Here is a 20,586-nt window from a genome sequence, read left to right on the forward strand (position 1 = left end):
CCAGTATCCACACAGCAACTCACAACTGTCTGTTAATTCCAGTTTCAGGGGATTCAACACCCTCATATATGCACACACACAGACAAAACACCAGTGCACATAAAATAAAAATGAATAAATCAAGTTTTTTAAAAAAAAAACCTTCAAAGAACAAAACAACAACAAAAAGCTTCAACTTATGGCTACTTATCATCAATTTATGGCTAGCCATTCAACTGCTGGTTAGTGATGTAATGACACAAGCATAATCACACACCTATTAGTGATGTTTCCTGTCAACACCAAAGCTACCCTATCACTGAGCCTCTTCTTTTGCCCTCAACCTTTGAACTTTTGATTCTTCTCTCCTCACCACCTCCAGTACTAGGTAACAATACCAGTTCTATTCTGTTACCCTTCAAAGAATAAAGGTGCCAGGTATGTTGGTACAAGGCTGCATCCCATCACTAGGGAAGCTGAGACAGTACTATTGCCAGTTTAAAACCAGTCCAAACTACTCAGTGAGATCAGTCGAAAAAAAATTAAAAACTGAAAACAGAAAAGACAGTACCCCAAGCAGATTCTGAGACATTTTCAAATTCAGAGAGGGACAGAAAGAGAAAGATAGAAGAATGGGAGTTGGTCATGGTCCTTTTAAAAGGTAACATAGTGAACATGCACAGGTAGTGCTCTTAGTGGCTGCAGCTGAGGGCATAGCCTGTCAGAACTCCAAAGACAGCTGGTACAGATGCCTGATACTAAGTTACCCCCAACCATGATTTCATTGCTACTGCATAACTGTAATTTTGCCACTGTTATTACTCGTATTGTGCCACACCAAATCTAGTAAATTCAGTCTGGACTACACAGTGAAACCCTGTATTAAAGCATCAAATCAGGGCTAGAGATAGGGCAGTAGTTACTTATAGAACTCACTGTTCAGAAGTTCAGTTCTCAGTACCCTTGTCAGGCAGCTCACAACTACCTATAACTCCAGCTTCAAAAAATCCATGATCCTGTTCTGATCTCTGTAGAAACTTAACATGTGTGTGCTGTGTGTGTGCATGTACACATCCATAAATAAGTAAATCTAAAAAAAAAAAAAAAATACACCAAAACAAGAAAAAGTGTTTTGAATTGCACTAGAGAGATAGCTTAGTGGTAAAGCACTTACCAGCTACTGATGAATCCCTGAGTTCAAATCCTCAGAACCCATGTAAAGCCAGCAGCTCATCTGTAATCTCAGTTCTCCTACCACTGAGATAGGAAACAGACAAGAGAACCCCTAATGGTTCATGGGCCAGTTAGCCTGGTATATAAAGCAGCAAACAACAAAGACCTTTATCCCAAACAAGCTGAAAAACAAGGACTGACACCTGAGGCCATCGTTTGACCTCTACACACATGCCATGCCACAAGTGTGCCCACACTCACATGAATAAACACACATGCCACAAAATATAATAAACTTTAAAGACATTTTAGTACCCACTGAAGGATAGAGACTCTAAATTAAAAGTAAAATAAATAAGTGTATAAGAAACAACACAAATAACCAATTATACAGTTAAAGATATACAACTGAGGGAAGGTTGGAACAAATCTATCATGTATTTAGATACCACTTCGTATCTATTAAGCCCTGTACTAAAGAAATACTTTTTAGAAGTACCATGTGTCAAATTTAATGCTCACGTCAATTCTGAGACAGTTACTATTATCATTCTCCTTTTATGGAAAAGAAAATAAAGGTTTAGATTGAGAGGCTGGGAAGATGGCTGAGTAGTTATAATACTCACACATAAGCATGAGGACAAGAGTGCAGAAAGCAGAACCCCGTAAATGCCAAATGGGAGTGGGATCCTGTCTGTAATCCCAGCTTCAGAAGGCAGAGACACTGGATCTCCAGAGTGAGCTGGCTAGCAAGACTAACTATATAGGCCCAGGTTTCATGACCCTGCCTCAATGAACAAGGTGGAAACTGTTGATTACTAACATCAACCTGTGTGTATACTCAAGTCTTTAGGCTGGGCACCAGACACCTTTATCCACTGAGCTATCCTCAAGGCACAGCATACACTGTTTGCTTTGTTTTTCAAGACAGGATTTCTCAGTGTAGCCCTGGCTGTCTTAGAACTCACTTTTAGACCAGGCTGACTTTGAACTCAGAGTGCTGAGATTAAAGGTGTGTGCCACCAAGTGACAGCTTTAGCACACAACTTCTTAAACTATGGGTTGATAGGTCATACAATGCAAAGAGGACACTTTTGAAAAATCTACAAACGGTAAAAGGTTTCTGAATATACAACAGCCAAGTGTCAATTAAAAAATCAAACACATTATAACAAATCCAAGTTGTTCCTGGCAATGTTCACCTGTTCTGATTTGCTTGCTTGACTTAACTGCAGCCTTGGTTGTGAACACGCAACAGAACACTTTATACTATGCATGCCCTTAAGCTATGCAATACCAAACACATTGCCTCAAACACCTTGGCTCAGCTTTGAAGCCACTACACTGTTTTTTGTTGTTGTTATTTTCAGACAGCACTTCTCTGTTTAACAGTCTTGGCTGTCCTAGGACTCACTCTATAGATCAGGCTGGCCTTGAACTCAAGAGATGTCTGCCTCTGCCTCCCGAATGCCAGGATCAAAGGTGTGCGCCACGACAGCCCAGCTCAACTACACTGTTTTTACTATGCATTCAAAGTTTTCTGCTCTTATGAAAACATATTGTTTTACAAACAAAACAGTTTTAATATTTTCCTATTGTCTTTTTTCTTTTAACGTTATCATCAAAATAGTTTGTGTTTGCCTGTCATCCCAGCACATGAGAAGTGGTGATGGAGACCATGAGTTTAAGGTAAACCCTTGCGACATAGGTCCACAGTAACCTGGGATACATGAGACCCTGTCTCAAAAAACAACAAAAAACACAAGGAGGCAGGCATGGCAGAGAACACCTTTGAACACTTGTAAGGCAGAGAGGCAAAAGGATCTCTATGAATTTGAGGACAATCTGGTCTACACAGGGAAGTTCCAGGCTAGTCAGAGCTACAGTGAGATCTCAAAAAAAAGGAAAACCAAAAAGGTTAGGGATGTACCTCACCTAGTAAAGTACTTCTCTAGTATACACAAAGCTGAGTTGGATCTACAGCACACACAAATTAAGCAAGGTAACACTCGTCTGTAATCCCAGCACTGAGCAGGAGGAGGCAAGACCAGAAATTCAAAGTCATCCTTGACACATGAAGCTTTACATAGTGTGTGCATGTCACATATGGTTTTCAAATATCCTACTTGAAAAACTGCTGTCTGATAGGCTGATGAGATGGTTCAGCGGGTAAAATGACTTGCCACAAGCCTGATGACCTAAGTCAATCCTTGGATCCTACTGTATAAGGAAAACCAACTCCTGAAAGTTGTTTGTCTATCTATCACACACTCACATGAATAAATATTAAATGGCTCTAAACACACTTCTGCCACTTTGTACTTATGGAAATCAGTACCCTCAATATTAATAGTGATAAAGTCAAAATATCAACTGAAAAATGTTGAAGAGGGTCTGTATCTGATATCACACACTCAGCCAAGATTTCTTTTGGTGTCTGAGACAGGGTCTTATGCAGCCCAAGCTGGCCTAGCATTTGTTAGGTAGCCAAAGATTACCCTCAAGCCTCTATCTTCCAAGTGTCAAGAATAAATACATGCATGGATCACCATCCCTGGTGATACTGAACTATAAGCACATCCACCTTTTATCTTTATTAGCTTTTATCTTTAATAAATGGTAAAAATTAAACACAGATCTTGTGTTTTGAGTTAGGGTCTTACGATGTAGCCCTGGCTAATCTAGAACTCAATATGTAGACCAGGCTAGTACTGAACACCTGGGTAATTCTCCTGCCTCAGTCTCCTTACAAGCACGGGCCACCATACCAAGCTCCAAATAATCGTTTTAAAGCAAATGTTTGACTTTTATACAGTCAAGGTTTCATAAAAATCTTTCAGGCAAAAAAAAAGGGTAAAGAGTAGCAGTTTAAAAAGCCCTGGCTGATACTGCATTTACCAAATTTACTGAGCACCTATTTCCTTGGCTCTGTGCAGTTAAAAACTACTGTGTGTGTGTGTGTGTGTGTGTGTGTGTGTGTGTGTGTGTGTGTGTGTGTGAGTGCATGCCTGCAATCTCAATACTACATAGGCTAAGGCAAAAGTAAAATGACTCAAGACAGCCTGGGCCTGATATGGTGGTGCACATATTTAATCCCAGCACGACAGGCAGGAGGATCTCTGTGAGTTCAAGACCACCCTAGTCTACATACTGAGTTCTGGATCAGCCAGGACTACATAGTGAGACCTTGTCTTAATAATTCAAAACAACAACAAATGCCCAGCCTGGGATATACAAAAATTCCAAGTGCCTGAACTACATAGAAAAACCAAAAACAGAAAAAGAGGGCAGAGGACACAGCTCCGTAGTAGAGTGCCTGCCTCAACAGGGCAAAGTGCTTATTTAATGCTCGGTATTTCAACAATGACAACAAAACAAATTATTAAAAAAAAAAAGACATGATCTGACCTTCCTGATTTGCTAAAGTCAAATATTTTAATACTATTAGACACAATTTTCGATGCATCCCAAGCCTCGGACCAGGTTCCTCAACTTCGACACCACTGACCTTAGCTTCAGATAATTCCGGGTGGGGGTGGGGGTCTGTCCTACGTACTGGAATCTGGTAGCATCTCTGGCTTCTTCGTGCCAGACGCCGCCGCAGCAAAGCCCTGGCCCCGTGTAGGTCGCTCCCAGGCGCTCTCCGCCCCTTAACGTCCCGCTCTCGGCTCAGACGCCACCTCCGCGGGAATGGCTCCCTGAAGCCACCACACCAGCGCCTTCTGTTCTCCGTCCTTTGTGAAAGGTCTCCACCCCACTCGCCCAGTGACAACTTGCTTAACGTCTAATTGTTGCCCCGGGTCTTCCCCGCCGGCCGAGGGTTCTACGAGGGCGCGCGGGGGGGGCGGCGTCTGGCACTCAAGTATGGCAACTGCTGTGGAGTTAATGACCAGGGAAAAGCGAGGCGCGGAGGAGAGGCGACTGGGACGCGAGGGGCGTGTGGGGACTTACCCAGGAAACCGAGCCGGGGCGAGACGAGACTGGGCCGGAATTAGGGCTCGGTCCACCTGCGCATGCGTCTGGCTCTCCCGGGATCCCACCACACACACTCCCCCCACCCACGAAGGTAGGTCCCGAGTTTCCAAGGTCTTCCCGGGGATACGGAACGGGGCACAGAGACTGCTGCTCCAAGAAGAACTTACACGGGCCTGAGAGCGGGCGGCGAAATCCCTCCCTCTGGGAAACTGACGGCGGCCACCACGTCTGCACGAGCGGCGACTCCACTCCTCAGGTCGCCTAACGGCCGTTACACGCCCGTCAGGCCGCACGCCTCCGAGCGCGCGCCGCCCAGCACCGCCCCTTGCTGCTGTCCTCTGGCCAATAGGAAGTCGAGGCGCGTGTCTTCCCCGCCTCTTTCTGCCTACCTCTGACCAATGGAGACTCTGGCCGTTCTGGTGTCCCGCCCCCTGCACGGCGCCCTGGGTTGTGGGCGGGAGGATCACTGCGTAGGAGGCGCTAGACGGGGGGATCGCTCTGCGCATGACCCAGCGGCTACTTAGATCTGAGTCTTCGCTCCTTACTCGGTCATGCCTCTAGGTGGCGCTGTGTCAGCGACGCTTAGGGTGGCCGCAGGGCTTTGGCAGGGGCGGAGACTAGAGGCCAGGCGTTAGTAAATCCACCTCAACCTACCTCACCCTCCTCCCTCCAGTACGAGGAGGTCAGCTGGTGCTTGTGACCTGCCTGTGTCACTGCCTATTAATAGGTAATGACGAGGACCTGGAAAGCTGGCTCAGCGGCTAAAAGCGATTGCTGCTCTTTCAGGGATCTCAAGTTCGGTTCCCAGCGTCCATGTCTGGCCACTCACAACCCTCTTCTAGCCTCCATTGGCGCAGGCATTCACACATAAACGCAGCACATAAAAAATAAAAACAAAATTTAGGGCCTGGAGGGATGGCTCAGAGATTAAGCGCACTGGCTGCTCTTTCTGAGGATCTGGGTTCAATTCCCAGCACCCACATGGCAACTCATAACTGTCTAGATACCCTCACACAGACACACAGGCAAAACACCAACACATAAAATAAAACTAAATTATGAAAAACAAAATTTAAAAATATTTAAGAATAACAAACTGATGGATGTTGAACCTGGGAATGGCAGACACATTTAGAGAAAATTCTCTGGAATTAGGAACAGGGGACTTTACTACTATGAATCTTAAGTCTGGATGTCTAAAAGTGACTTTATAAACTAAAAAGCAGAAAGTTGAGTCTTCCCAGTTGATAGTGTCTGTTTCTTTTGTGAGGAAGGAGGGAACAAGGACAAGAGGTGGACAGAAAGAGCTGGTCCTGAAAAGAGAAGAAACTTGAAATGGTGGACATGTTGGAATTTAAATCTACAAACGGCATACATTTATGAGCTGGAGTGATGTAGTATGTCAGTAATCACAATTCAGAAGGCTGAGGCAGGAGGATCAGGAGTTTGATGCTACCCTGGGCTACACAGTCACACTCAAAAAAAAAAAAAAAAAAAAAAAAAAAAAAGTATCTGTATAATGCTCTTGCTGTTTAGCATTGGCTGACCTCAGACTCCTGAGTCTTCTGACTTGGACTCCTGAATGGGTTCTTGGACATTTTTTTACTTTAAGGTTTATTTTCAGCCTGTGTGTACTTATAGTTTCAGAAACTGAAAGAGATACAGACTTAAAAATCAGCAAATAGATGTTGTCCTCTTTGCCCTTAATTACAATACTCACAGCTCCGGTTGAGACTCCAGGTGTCAGCCCTAGGCCTGATAAATTAACATAACTAAAGCTGTAGAAATTTGCCCACAAGATGACCCTGCCTGACAATAGCCAACCCTCAGCGAAGCTGCTGCGGGATTTACTAAAAAGAAAACAGTACTGTTAAAAGTTTACGACTATCCTCTAAAATTAGTAAAGCAATGCAAGAGTTCTTATCAATGCTGTGAACAGTTTACTGATCAGAGACAAAGACTTTTCTCTAAACTCACTAAACCAAATCTCTGGTACGCTGACCACAGGCAGGTCAAAATAGGTGTTTTTTTGATCTCATGCTTCAAAGGAATTACTGACATTTTTATAATATGTCTGTAAACTGTGAACAAAGATCTGTTCCTTGAACTTTCTGTATAAAAACCCAATAATCTAAAGTAAAAATCGCAGCAGTTGCAAACATCCTCGAGTGTGTTTGTGTCTGTCAAGCGGAAGCCACTCCTGACCTGGTCATCCGAGTCTTGGTCTCCCCGCAGTTGCCCACTGAGAGGTCTGCGGCACAAATGCATTCAACCATCATCCTGGAATTGAATAATTTTGGCTGTTTTTCAGATAAAAAAGAAAGAGAAAATAGGGTCAGCTGACCAAGGCCCAAGGACTTCATAGGACTCCTTCCCATCCTGAAGCAGAGAGATTCTGGACAAGCACTTTCATTTTACAGGTGTGGAAATGAAACCCCAAAGGAATAAAGTGGCGACTGTCAGGTCCCCCCAACCCCCTTCCAATCCTTCAGCCCATTGACGTGGACCACTGAAGCATTGTGGTCAAATTATACAGATGTCAGAAGGAGTAGAATTCTTTGTGTTTATTGTCCATAAGCTCTCTACTTACCCCTATCATATTGAGTGGTCTAATCACACACTGTCCCCTAAGAGTTGCAGATACAGGAAACGAAGGCCCCATGAGAGAGAGCACAATCCCCTGTGCAGCGGCACATTCCTCCCCATGCTGGGCTACACACAGGTTCATGCCCAGCTTCTCTGGCACCTATCAGAGGTCACACTACTTGCCTCTCCTCAGTCTTTGCTTCACCTTCAACTCGGCAGGGAAACTAGACACTATGCTCTTGTGTTGGAGTGGGGAGGCTGGGCCAGGTTTTATTCCAGCATCCAGCCTGCCACCATCAGGAGCAAGATGAACATCCAGGCTCCTGCAGGAAAGAAAGAAATGATTACAAAGTAGGATTGAGGAGGCTGGAGAGATGGCTCAGCAGTTAAGAGTACATAGCTCCTGCAGAGGACCTCAGCTGGGGTTCCTGTCACCCACATCAGACAGCTCACAATAGTCTAATTCAGTTCCTCTGACCTCCATGGGTGTCAGCACTCATGTACACATCACACACACATACATTTATGCATAATTTAAAATAAAATATTTAAAATGGGATTTGAGGAGCTCTCAGAGTCTGTGAGACTTTTTTTATATATAACCAAGTCCATTTAAATGAAAACAAACATTTATAGACAATATTTGGGAATTTGGGCATTGTTCTTTTCCAAACTACTTCCTGCTGGTAAGGGGCACTGTCATGGGGGATTCGAAGAAGATTCAGAAATCCTGGCTGTAGTCTGTCAGGCTGCTTTGTCCAGCTGTTTTGAATGTAGGATCACCTGGTACTCTGTTTCAGGTGGTCTGGCTTGATCAAACCACATTAGTCTGGAAGGACTACTTCCACATCTTTTCATTTTCTGCTTTTCCCCAGTAACTTGTCCTTGAACTTAAATTTTGGAGTCAAAGCATTGTTTTTTTAATTTAATTTATTATTTTACATGTCGATCCCAGTTCCCTCTCCCTCCCTCCCTCTGTGAGACATTTTAAAATCTCCTTTTATTACATTTATTTATTTTGTGTGTGCATGTCATGGTGTACATGTGGAGGTCAGAGGACAACTTTCTCGGGTTCTCTCCTTCCATGTATGGTTCCCAGGGATAGAACGCCTGTCATCAAACTTAGCAAGTACTTTTACTCACTGAGCAACCTCGACTTGGAGTGTTACTGAGTACACCAATTTTTTTTTTCTGTTCTTTTTCTTTGAGACACATAGTCCAGGCTGGCCTCAAACTTTCTCTGTAGCCAAGGATGGCTTTAAACATCTAATTCTCCTGCTTGCATCTCCTAATTGCTGGGATTACAGGGTATAAGCCATCACACCTGGCTTTTACGTTGAGTAGGGTCTCACTATCTTGTACAGGCTGGCTCTAAACTTCTGGGCTTAGGCATGCTCCATCGTGCCTTGGCGTATTTCAAACCTTCAACCCTTACTGAGTAATTTCTGGGCAAGTTTCAGATTTTTGAGGCTGGATGAAGGAACAGCCCCACATTAACTCTGCCACATACTGCTCTAGCTGAGACTTGGGGAGGTTAACTGATTTCTTGGTCACATAGCTCTGAGAAGAAACAGGACCCAAAATCAGCACTAGCCTGTGTGTAACTACAGCGATCCCCTTGTACTAACCTGCTTGGCTCCTGTTGCTGGAGGCTCTGGGCCCTGCAACAACATAAAAACAGAGATTGAGTTCCAAGTGCCCCTCGAACAGGATGAACAGGATGTGGACAGCACTCACCCACCATTCCATCGGGACTGGACAAAGCGGGGTGGCTGATTTTGGAAGCTGGGACTCAGAGGGTGAGAGGGTCCTTCAGGATTCACCAAAAGCATGGGATTTCCCAATGAGAGTAAAATGACTCGTACAGAACAGAGAAAAGAGAGTGCTCTGGGCCAGGAATAATGAGTGAACACCAGGCACATATGTGGTGCACAGACATACAGACAGACAAAGCATTCATACACATAAAAGAACATTTTCAATTTTTTTAGAGAGATGCTAGAGGTAAAGATGGCTCAGACTTGAAGGAGTAGCATGCCTGGTTAGTGTTGCCAACCTGGCAGAATCTAGAGTCACCTAGAAGATGGATCTCTGGGTATGCCTGTGTGGGAGTATATTGATTATGCTAGTTTGTGTGTGTGTGTGTGTGTGTGTGTGTGTGTGTGTGTGTGTGTGTGTATTTTTTTGAGACAGGTTTTCTCTGTGTAGTTTGGAACCTTTACTGGAACTAGCTCCTGTAGATCAGGCTCTGGCCTCAAACTCACAGAGAGCTACCTGCCTCTGCCTCCTGAGTGTTGGGATTAAAGGCATGTGCCACCACTGCCCAGCTTTGAGCCACAGTAAACCTTAAGTTGCTTCTGTATGTGTACTTTTGCCAGAGTAACAGGCAAAGAAACTAAGATGAGTGTAAATAGGCCCGGGTGATTGCAAGGACTTGTCTTGAGCAGAGAAGAACGTGGGCTCAGGGAGGAGACTGGGTTTAGGAGAACAGTGTAAAGACATGGCGTGAGAGGGAACTCAGTGATAGCTCAAGTCTCAGAACAAGACGGTGGGAGAGTCTTGCAGAGGAGCTGGAGAGGCCCTACAAATGGTTCATCCATGCGCTGCTCATGCGCCACTTATTCGGAGAGGTCCGAATGTTATGCTCCTGCCAGGTTCCAGACCGGTCCCAGCTTGAGAGTCCCAGGGTGAATTTCTCTACAGAGGATTCTTCCCACTACAAAACTTTGGGTGACAAACAGCGTGGGGACTTTCCCTAAGACCTCAGAGACTCGTGTTCCATAACCCCACAACCCAAATAAGTTTTCCCAGTCTCAACTACAAGATCTAGTGCCCGCCTTTAAATCTGCCCCCAACCAGTCCTTGGAGCACGAGGCCAGCACACAACCACACGCCCATCCTTTGTCCAGTCCCAGCTGCATGGTTGGGCTACCGGAGCCCCACTCACTGGTTGGCATGGGCGGGATGCTTGCTTGTCACAGAGGGTCACTTGAGCGTAGAATCGCGACTGAGTGAAGGCCAGAATCACATGTATGGAGGCCCCGTTGCCCAAGTCTTGGAGCAGCCAGCTGTGGACTGGACAGCTGCGCGAAGAAGGGCTTGCATTGATCTTTGGGACCCAGGCTAGCGGCCTCGAGGTGTCAACACTTTAACTTGTTCTGTGTAACTGTAGGTGTTGGATCTCGTGCTGAGAATTACATGAACTATTTATTTCGCCCCAACATCCAGGTTCTGCTGGAGACCACGCTTTTGATGGCTCAGCGTTTTTAAACGTTTATTATTTTCTGCCTGTCGGTGTCTGTCCCCCACGGGAGTACAGGGCCCACAGAAGTCAGAAGAAGACCTTGTTCCATCATCTGGAACTGGAGTTACAACAGATGTGGATGCTGGGAACCCAACCCAGGGCCTCTGCAAGAACGGTGAGTGCTTTAAACTGCTGAGCGATCTCTCCCTCCAGTGCCAAACATCCCTGCCTTTTCTTTTTAAACAAGGAGGAAACTTAGGTTCGGAGAAGTTAGATAGATCTTCAAGTTGGGCCAGAATGTGGTCTAGCAGGATGCTGGCCCTAGGTGGGATCCCCAGAACCTCAGGAAGAGAGGGATTAGACACTAGGACGAATTCAGCAGTGTGTTTTGGGATAGAACTGAGCATAATCAGTCCTTGGTCAAACTCTGAGCCCTCGGTTTTCTTGTCTGTGCAGTGGAGGAGAAAATCCTTCGTGGGATTGTGAACTGCAAATTGATGAGTGACCCACCGTGCTTCTACAAAAGCTATTATCAATACTAATAAAATGTGATATACAAGTAAGAATAAACTCTCTCTTTCTCTCTGTCTCTGTCTCTCCTCTCTATGCCTAGGCTGACCTGCAATTTTCTATGTAGCTGAAGCTAGTTTTTAATTCTCAATCCCCCTTCCTCTACCTTCTGAGTGCTTAGATTACAGGCTTGTACCACCATGCCCAGTTTTTAATTTTATTTTAGAATTATTTTTTAAAATAGGATCTTTCGGGTGGGAATGGTGCACACCTTTATTCCCAGCAATCGGGTGGCAGAGACAGGCAGATCTTTGTGAGTTTGAGGCCAGCCTGAGCTACAGAGTGACTTCCAGGATAGCTAGGGCCATGCAGAGAAACTCTGTCTCAAAAACAAACGAACAAACAAACAAACAAGGTCTTACTTGGTTAGCCTGATATTCTAAGTAATCCCCTTGCCTCTGCCTCTCAAGTGCTTAGATTTGGGGCACAGGCCACCACACCTGAATAAGAGACCCAGCTCTTATCTTAGTGTGCTTGCTCAACACTTAACATAGTCACCTACCATGCACTTGAACTGAGCCTTAGTTTCTTCTTGTGTAAGATGGGAATCAAAATATAACTGTCATAGGTGCTGTAAGATTTAAATTAACTGATAAATGTGATGTGATTTACACCACATCTGGCATGAAATAAATATTATTTACAAATAACTAAACTATTGGCCATTGTTAGCTATTGCATGCAATATATAACATAACATATGATACTCTAACATGTTAGTTATTTTTTTTTAATCTCATCATAGGCCCTCAATAACTGTTTGGAGGAAAGAATAGAAGAAATGAATGCCATCTATTGGCTGTGAGATCTTGAACAGGTTTTAATCTCCCTGAGCCTCAGTTTATTCATCTGTAAAATGGGGCTGAATGCATTCACCCAACAAACACTCACCAATTCCTTCTTCCCCCATTTTGTTTGCCATGGTCACAGAAAAGAATAAGAGTCTGTGCTCATGGGAACAAAAGTGCCTGTAAGAGTCACAGTCCAAGAGCTGGGGCTAATTGATCTCCTTACCTCTCCTTCACAAAAGGATAAGTGGCCGTAGCCACTGATTTGGAGACGTTGCTACTGGCAAAGACCTCATTAGCCACTAGGACAAATTGGTCAGGATCACTGTTGGTGGAGTTGAGAACCAGATAGAGGGTCATGCCCACAGGAGCTGTACTGTTCTTGAGTGGAGTGGTGAGTTGAGAGTTTGTGAAGATTCTCAGGGTGATGATGGTCTCTCCAGTACTGGGACATGGATGGTGCTATATCCAGAAAGGAACAAGAGTGAGCCCCTCACCATGAACCTCAGAGGGGAGGTAGTGAGTAAAGTACTTTACTATACAGTGTGAGGGTTTGAGATCGAGCCCATAACCATGTTAAAAAGCCTAGACACAATGGCATGCTTGTAATATTACTACTGGAGAGACAGGCAGACCCAAAGGGCTTTCTGGTCTACCAGGCTAGCCCTACCTAGTGAGTTTGAGGCCAATGGGAGACCCTGCCTCAAAGAATAAAGGAAGGGACTCTGTGATGCAGCTTTCATGTGGTCACCATCTGAGATGAGATGGGACTTTAATGATGAAGTAGTGTTTGGGGGTCACCTATGTTCTTCCTCAGATCAAAGTCTTCTAACTCGTGGCAGAGAGAAGAGCTTGGGTCTTGGAGAACACTTAAAAGTGTTCACCAGAATCAGGAAACACTCTTGTTCTCTGCACCCTGAGATAGAGGTCCAGGAGAGGACCTTGTGCAGTAAGATAGGCCTGTCCAGAAGCAGGATGTGTACAGAGGACCTTGTGCAGTAAGACAGGCCTGTCCCAGCATCTTCTTTAATGTCAGACTCTCTCAAGTCTGCTGGCTTGGGAAACAGGTAAGAATAGAGTTAAATATATTGTTCCTATTTCCATGCAAAGTCTCACTTTATAGTTGGTATAAACCTATAATATATTGTAATTAAATAAATAAATATGCCTGGAGAGATGGCTCTGAGATTAAGAGCACTGGCTGTTATCCCAGAGGACCCAGGCTTGATACCCAGCACCTACATGGCATCTCACAACAGTCTGCTACTCCAGTTCCAGGGGATCCATTGTCCTCTTTTGTCTTCCATGGGCACCAGGCACACACTTGGTGCACGTGCATGCACGCAGGAAAAAGACTCATACACATAAAATAAAAATAATCCAAAACTGAATTTAAGAATAAACCATTTGGTGTGGTAGCACATTCCTTTAATCCCAGCACTTGGAAGCAGAGGCAGGAGGATCTCTGAGTTCAAGGCCAGCCTGGGCTACATAGTGGGTTCCAGGACAGCTAGGGCTATGTGGAGAGACCTTATCTCAAAAACAAAATAAATAAATAAACAAATAAATAAGGTGGAAAGTGATTAAGGAATACCAGAGGTTGTCCTCTGGCCTACATACACATGGACACACATGTGCGTGAACTAGCACACGCTGTACAGACACGTACAAGAAAGAGAAAAGAAAGAGATGGGTCAGCAAGATGGCTCAGTGGGTAAAAAGGTTCTTGCCACCATGCCTGATGATCTGAGGAAATAAGGAACAGACTCATGCATGTGACACACACAATAAATAAATATAACAGAAAAGAGAAATGGCCAGGGGAGGGGCACACCTGTTAAATTCCTCATGGGCCACAGAAAAGATGAAGGGCCACCACATCATAGGTCCCCAGATCTTGGCCGCTATGGAACCCCATGGTCATTTACACAAGCAACCCATAATGCATCTTTTCTCAGAAGCTGCTTGTCTTCCCTCCATGTAAGAGGCTTACATACGGTGGGTAAGCATGAGGAACGATTTTCCGAGAGTGTTGGGTCTTTAGCTAGATTCCAGGTAGCAAGGAGAACTCAGGGGTGGCCTAGGGCCTAGCTGCAGAGACAGCTGGCTGGGCATAACTCACGGAATGGAGTCCTCCTGGTAGGAGACAGGCTTGCTGACATTCACCACCAGGGGCACGCGTAGCTGAAGTGGAGTACTTTGAAGTCAGGGTTGTTGGAGCCAGTGACAGCCCGTTCGTTCAAGGTACACATTCAAAGAGTGCAGGGCATGACTGGTGTTGGTCTAGAAAAGACAGGTAGGTGAGCAGACATTATCCACAAGTCCCTGGGGTAAACACCTTCTCCCATTCTTTCTGGCAACAAGGTGTTTATTAAAAGAAAAGCCGTAGCTGAAATTCTTTGAGACTGGCAATGTGGCTAGAACACAGCTCATCCTTACCAGCCCCATTTTATAAAAGAGTAAGATAAGGCTCAGAAAGGTTAAAAGATGCCCAAAGCAAGCAACAGAGCCTAAACCCAGCAACATTCTGATCCAGGGACCATCACTTTAACCCCATGTCATGGTTCTAAGTCTCATGTAGACCAGGCTGGTCTTCATAACTACATAGCTGAGGATGGTCTCGAATCCCTGACCTGCCTGGTTCCACCTCCAAGTACCAGGGTTAACAGTTTGTGTCACAATGCCCAATTTATATGGTGCTGGGCATTGGACTGAGAGTTTCCAGTGGAGGCTCTTACTCCATGGTTCTTAAATGTTAATATTTATTTTATTTTACTTTTCTTAAATGTTAATTTTATTTTATTTTACTTTATTTTTGAGGCAGGCCACAACGTAGCACAGAACTAGTCTCCAGTAAGGTGAGACCACATGGAAATACTTAGATTAATAGAAATGGGTTAATATTTAAGACAGAGCTAGCCAATAAGAAACTAGTAATTATATTAAATACAGAGTCTCTGTATATTATTTGGGGGCAGGCTCGAGGTGGCAGTAGGTCCTGACCGGTGGGGGGAAAGCAACTCAAAACAACGTGTCTTGCTTTATTTTCTTATTTTAATTATTGGCTTTTGTAAAAATTTATTTTGTGTGTGTGTGTGTGTATGTGTGTGTATGTGTGTGTATGTGTGTGTGCCCCTGCACACATGTGCCACAGTGAGCATGTGTGAGTCAGAGGACACCCTGCAGGAGTTGGTCCTCTCCCCTCTACCATACGTACATGGGTTCTTGGGTTTGAACTCAGGTTATCAGGCTTGGCAGCAAATGACTTTATCCACTGAACCACCTCACCAACCAACCCCTGCTTTGTATTTAGTTGTTTATTTATGTATTATTTGAGACAGGGTCTCTCTGTGTGTCTCTGGCTGTCCTGGAACTCACTCTGTAGACCAAGCTGGCCTTGAACTCACAGGGATCTGCCCTCCTCTGCTTCCTGAGTGCTGTTTGTTTTTTGTGTTATGGGTGTTTTCCTGTATGTATGTTCACGATGCATGTGCAGTGCCTCAGAGACAAGAAACGGGCATTGAACGCCTGGAAACAGGAGCCACAGACAGTTGTGAATCACCATCTGGGTGCTGGGAACCAAGTCCAGGTTTTGTCTGAGGGCAGGGGTGCTCTTACTGCTGAGCTGTCTGTCGGCAGTCTGTGCTCTTTTGTTCTGGGTTTATTTCCTTATTTTATGTATATGTGTGTTTTGCCTGCATGTGTGTATATGCAACACATGTGTAGCTGGTGTCTTTGGAGGTCAGAAGAAGGTGTCAGCTTCTCTGAGACTAGAGATACAAGCATCTGTGGGTGTTAGGAACTGAACCCGGGTCCTCTGGAAGAGCAGCCCCCATGCTCATAAGCACTGAGCCATCTCTCCAGTCCTGCTGTGGTTTGTTTTTTGTTAGTTTTTTTCTTGGGTTTTTGTTTGTTTGTTTCATGTGTATAGACGTTTTGCTTGCATGTAAGTCTGTGCACCATGTCCATGTCCAAGAAAAGGATATTGGATCACTTGAATTGAGGTTTCAGGTGGTTGTGTGCCACTGAGCAGATGCTGGAAATCAAGCCTAGGTCCGTTACAAAAGCAGCCAGTGCTCTAAACTGCTGAGCCATCTCTTTAGCCTCCTACCTTTTTCATTAAAAGTTTTCCTTTTCCCCTCCCTCCCCTCTCCTATTTTGTTTTTTAAGATAAGGACTTTAAAAAGCCTATCTTGTATCCAGGGATATCCTTGAGCTCACTGTCAGTCTAGGGCAGCCTTAAAATCCCAATTGCCTCACTCAACTCCGTTTGCTTTGTTGAGATAGACTCATGTATTTTAGGCTGGCCAGACTACATAACTGAAGATGACGTTGAACTCCTGACCCTCCTCCATCTACCTCCTTTGTGCCCACCCAGACTGGCTTTCATTGTTTGGTTTCTTGATGCCTTGTTTGAACTTAGTTGAACTAGTGGCTTAGTGGTTAAAAGCACTGGTTACTCTTCCAAATCACCCACATTCCATTCTGAGCACCCACATGGTGGTTCACAACCATCTGTGACTTTAATCCCAGGAGATCTAACACCCTCTTCTGAGTTCCAAGAGGCCAGGCACACATGTGTTTTACATACATGCAGGCAAGCAAAACACTCACATGCATTAAATAAATAAGTAAATAAATAAATAAATAAATCTAAAGCCAAAGCAAAATGAGGGCTGGAGAGATAGTCTAGCCATCAGGAGCACTTTTTGCTCTTGCTGAAGGCTTGTCATAGTTCACAACTGTCTGGAACTCTAGTTCCAGAAGCTCTGGTATCTTCTCCTGACCTCCAAGGGCATCAGGCACTCATGCAGTGCACAGACATACATTCATGCAAAATACCTACCTACACAATTCAAAACAAAAACTGAGATAAGAACACAATAAAGACACAAAAGTGTTGTGCATCACAGCAATGTGTGCAGCTGGGGATGCAGCTCAGTGATAGAAAACTATTTTAGCAACCACAAGGCCTTACTTTCAATCCTTAGTACCATACGCACCTCTGGTTCTCAACCTTCCTAAGACTGTGAGCCTTTTATACAGTTCCTCATGTTGTGGTGACACCATAAAATTATTTCATTGCCACTTTATAACTGTAATTTTGCTACTGTTATGAATCATCATGTAAAGGGTTGTTCAACCCTCAAAGGGCTTGAGACCCGTGGGTTGAGAACTGCTCACACACACACACACACACACACACACAGAGAGAGAGAGAGAGAGAGAGAGAGAGAGAGAGAGAGAGAGAGAGAGAGAGTAAACAAAAACAAATGTGGTAGTAGATGCCTGGTATCTAACACCTTGGAAGTGGGGGAGAAGTGCCTTGCAGCAAGTCTGAGCTCAGTCAGGCCTACATAGCAAGACCCTGTGTCAAAAAACAAAGAACAAACAAAAGCCCCAACAACCTAGGCTGGGCATGTGCAAGCCCAGAGTGAGGAGGCAGGGGCAGGCCGATCTCTGTGGGTTTGAGACCAGCCTAGTCTACAGAGCGATCCTGTCTCAAACAAAGCAAAAGCAAAGCAAAACCCCCAACAATTTTACTTCTTACATTTTTTTTTCAAAGCAGCATTGGTAAGATGGTTTATCAGGTGAAGGAACTTGCCACATAGAGCTGGCTACCTGAGTTTAATCCCTGGATTCCAGTCAAAGAGAACTCACTCACATGGTGGGGAATGACAATGGTAGTAATAGCAATAATTTTATTTTAAAGCATATCACCTGACTTCCATAACTGAGCCATGATGCACTCTAACCCTACACACACACACACACACACACACACACACACACACACACACTGATAATAAAAGTGAATTTGTTTTAAAGCACTAGAGGTTGATGCTGCTGTGACGTCTTTCACTCTCGTTTGTCTAGAGCAGAACTGATATGCTGTTTTCTCTCTGAGGCAAGGCCTATTATTTCTACATACTAGATCATGGAAAGTAAGGCTAAAACAGGTAAAGACATCTATACAAGGCCACACTCCAAGGAAGTAGTGATGTGGCCTTTTAAACCAGACACTTAGTCTGCTTTCTCTACTGCATCATGAAGCCATACAAAAACATCACTTAATTTCCAAGACTGAGCTAGTCACTCTCCCTTGAGAGGAAAGCCCTCACACACGCTCTGAACTAGGTTCCCCAGGAACCCTTGCTCTTTCCCAGGGGCAATGGGCAGAAAGGCCATCACCGATGCCCTGCTCTAGATTCCTAGCAATTACCAGAGGGCTGATTCAGAGGATGGAAGGCGACCCAGCATGGGCGAAGCCCTCCTTCCCATCAATACACTGAAGAGGCACTGGCCTTGGCCTTACCCCTCTCCTACTTGCACCAATCTCTAACAGCTGTACAGAGATGAGGGGTCATAATAGGTAACAGCTGCTGGGAATGCTTGCCGAGAGGAGGGAGGCTTGGGGTGGGAACTGGTTCTATTACATACTCGATGTGACCTTGTGGAAACCCACCTCTTGCTCTGGTCTCCATGTCCCACTCAGCATAGTGAGCATACTTGGGCTCAGTGTTAGAGAAGCCACAAAAGCCCCGGCTAATGGCTTATTAGAGGGACTCAAGTTTTTATTTGCAAGGAGAGACATCTCCATCGGCTTGAACTGCATGCTCCCCAATACACACACACTTTGAGACAGGGTAGTCCAGCTAGCCTTGAAATCTAGATCCTAGCACTTCTCCAGGGCTGGGGTCACAGGCACGTACTATCTATCACACCTGATCTGACTTTATACTTAGAAAACGTATAAGGTGGCCATCTTGCCATGCCAAGCTGTCTTCTGCAACCAGCAGAGCTCCATGCTCTTTCAATTAGCTAGGTTTCTTCTGTACACCTGCAGCAACACCATATCATCTGACTGCCAACTTTATAGAAGGTGTCAGTATTTGGTAGGTTACACCCCGCCCCCAACCTCTACCCCAGTCTTCCAGTTTGTTCTTCAAAAAATTGCAGGGGCTGCGGGTGGGGGGGGCTGTGGGTGGGGGCTATAGAGATAGCTCACAGTTAAAAGCATTTGCTGCTCTTCTACAGGACCTAAGTTCTGTCCTCAATGCCTCAATGTTGCATGGTTGACAGTGGCCTATAACTCTGATTCTGGGGGGCTCTAACACATTGGTAATAGCTTGTGCTTTCAGTGGGCTGAGGGCCCAGGTTTTTGGACCCTGCTGCCTTCTTCTACACTTCTCTATTTTCCATAAGGTCTGATACCTGACCCTTTATCTTCCCAGGGCTGGGATTACAAGCATGTACCACTACAGTTGATCTGACTTCATGCTTTTTCCAAGGGGTCAACCAATTGCTCTTCAGGCTTCTTCACACACACACACACACACACACACACACACACACACACACACACACACACACACTATTGTCTGGATATTGTTGGCCTTTTTCTTTTATGTTATTTATTATTTTTTCCATTTTGGGTTCTTTGAGACTGTAGCCTAGGATGACCTTGAGTTTGAGACCCTCCACTTCCAAAGTGCTGGTTTTACAGCGTGTGCTGCCACAGTCAGCTTCCTTCCTTCCTTCTTACACAGGAGAGTCAGCTTATTTTAGACTGCAAACCCCGATTGGGATTTTAGTTGGAAATAGGCTGAGAATTTAAACTTGGTGACCTAGAGTGTGACTCTGGAGTCAGACCTGGGGACCAACCCTACTGTGTGCTTGGGAGGACATGGAAGTCAACACGTGACTCTGAGTTCCAGGTTCCACCACAGCAAAGCAGGGATGCTGATACAGGACCTACTTCACTGTGCCCCTGGGAGTCTTGAGATAAGGCAAGAGAAGGCTTTGCCCAGCGGTTGGTACAGGCTGGCACTCCACTCGGGAGACCTGCTTTTGCCATCATCCCCCTCTCCCAGCCCTCTGCTGCCTTCCCTGTCCTTCCTGTGTGCTTTCAGGGTTTTATCAAAGAGGCTCTCATCCCTGGGCAAAGTCGTGGACCTGGGAGCTCCTGTTGCACAGCGTCTTGCCTGGATCTTCCCTCATACTGACCTAGGAACTCAGTCAGAACCCAGAACGCCTTCCTTTCTCAAACTATGAGGCATCAGATTGCTTGACAGAGAAGTGCAAAGCGACAGAGTCTGAACAGCTGAGCCCTCTGCCTGCTGAAAGCCCAAGCTATTAACCCGTCTCAAGTGGGAAGGATAGACAGAAAGACAAGTGAGAAGACATGAGATGGAGCAGGCAGGCAGAGCACTCTGGAAGAAATGCTTGGGAGAGACCAGAGGCATGGAGGCCATTCTGTCTTTAAAACTC

General features: G+C 45.1%; 1 protein-coding gene across 2 annotated transcripts in view; it reads right to left on the minus strand.

Annotated features, from left to right (window-relative positions):
- The window catches only part of Cep85 (centrosomal protein 85), a 36,870-nt gene extending 31,461 nt beyond the window's left edge, over nucleotides 1-5,409 (minus strand). The window contains exon 1 of one of the 2 annotated variants that reach the window (XM_051173437.1): nucleotides 5,295-5,409. The gene's annotated coding sequence lies outside the window, so the exon portion shown is untranslated. Of the gene's footprint in view, nucleotides 1-5,103; nucleotides 5,121-5,294 lie in introns of those variants that run through there. The other variant, XM_051173438.1, reaches the window with a different exon arrangement.
- Between the last annotated feature and the right edge of the window lie 15,177 nt (nucleotides 5,410-20,586).

Source organism: Phodopus roborovskii, unplaced genomic scaffold, assembly GCF_943737965.1.
Source record: "Phodopus roborovskii unplaced genomic scaffold, PHOROB, whole genome shotgun sequence".
Classification (NCBI taxonomy): Eukaryota; Metazoa; Chordata; class Mammalia; order Rodentia; family Cricetidae; genus Phodopus; species Phodopus roborovskii.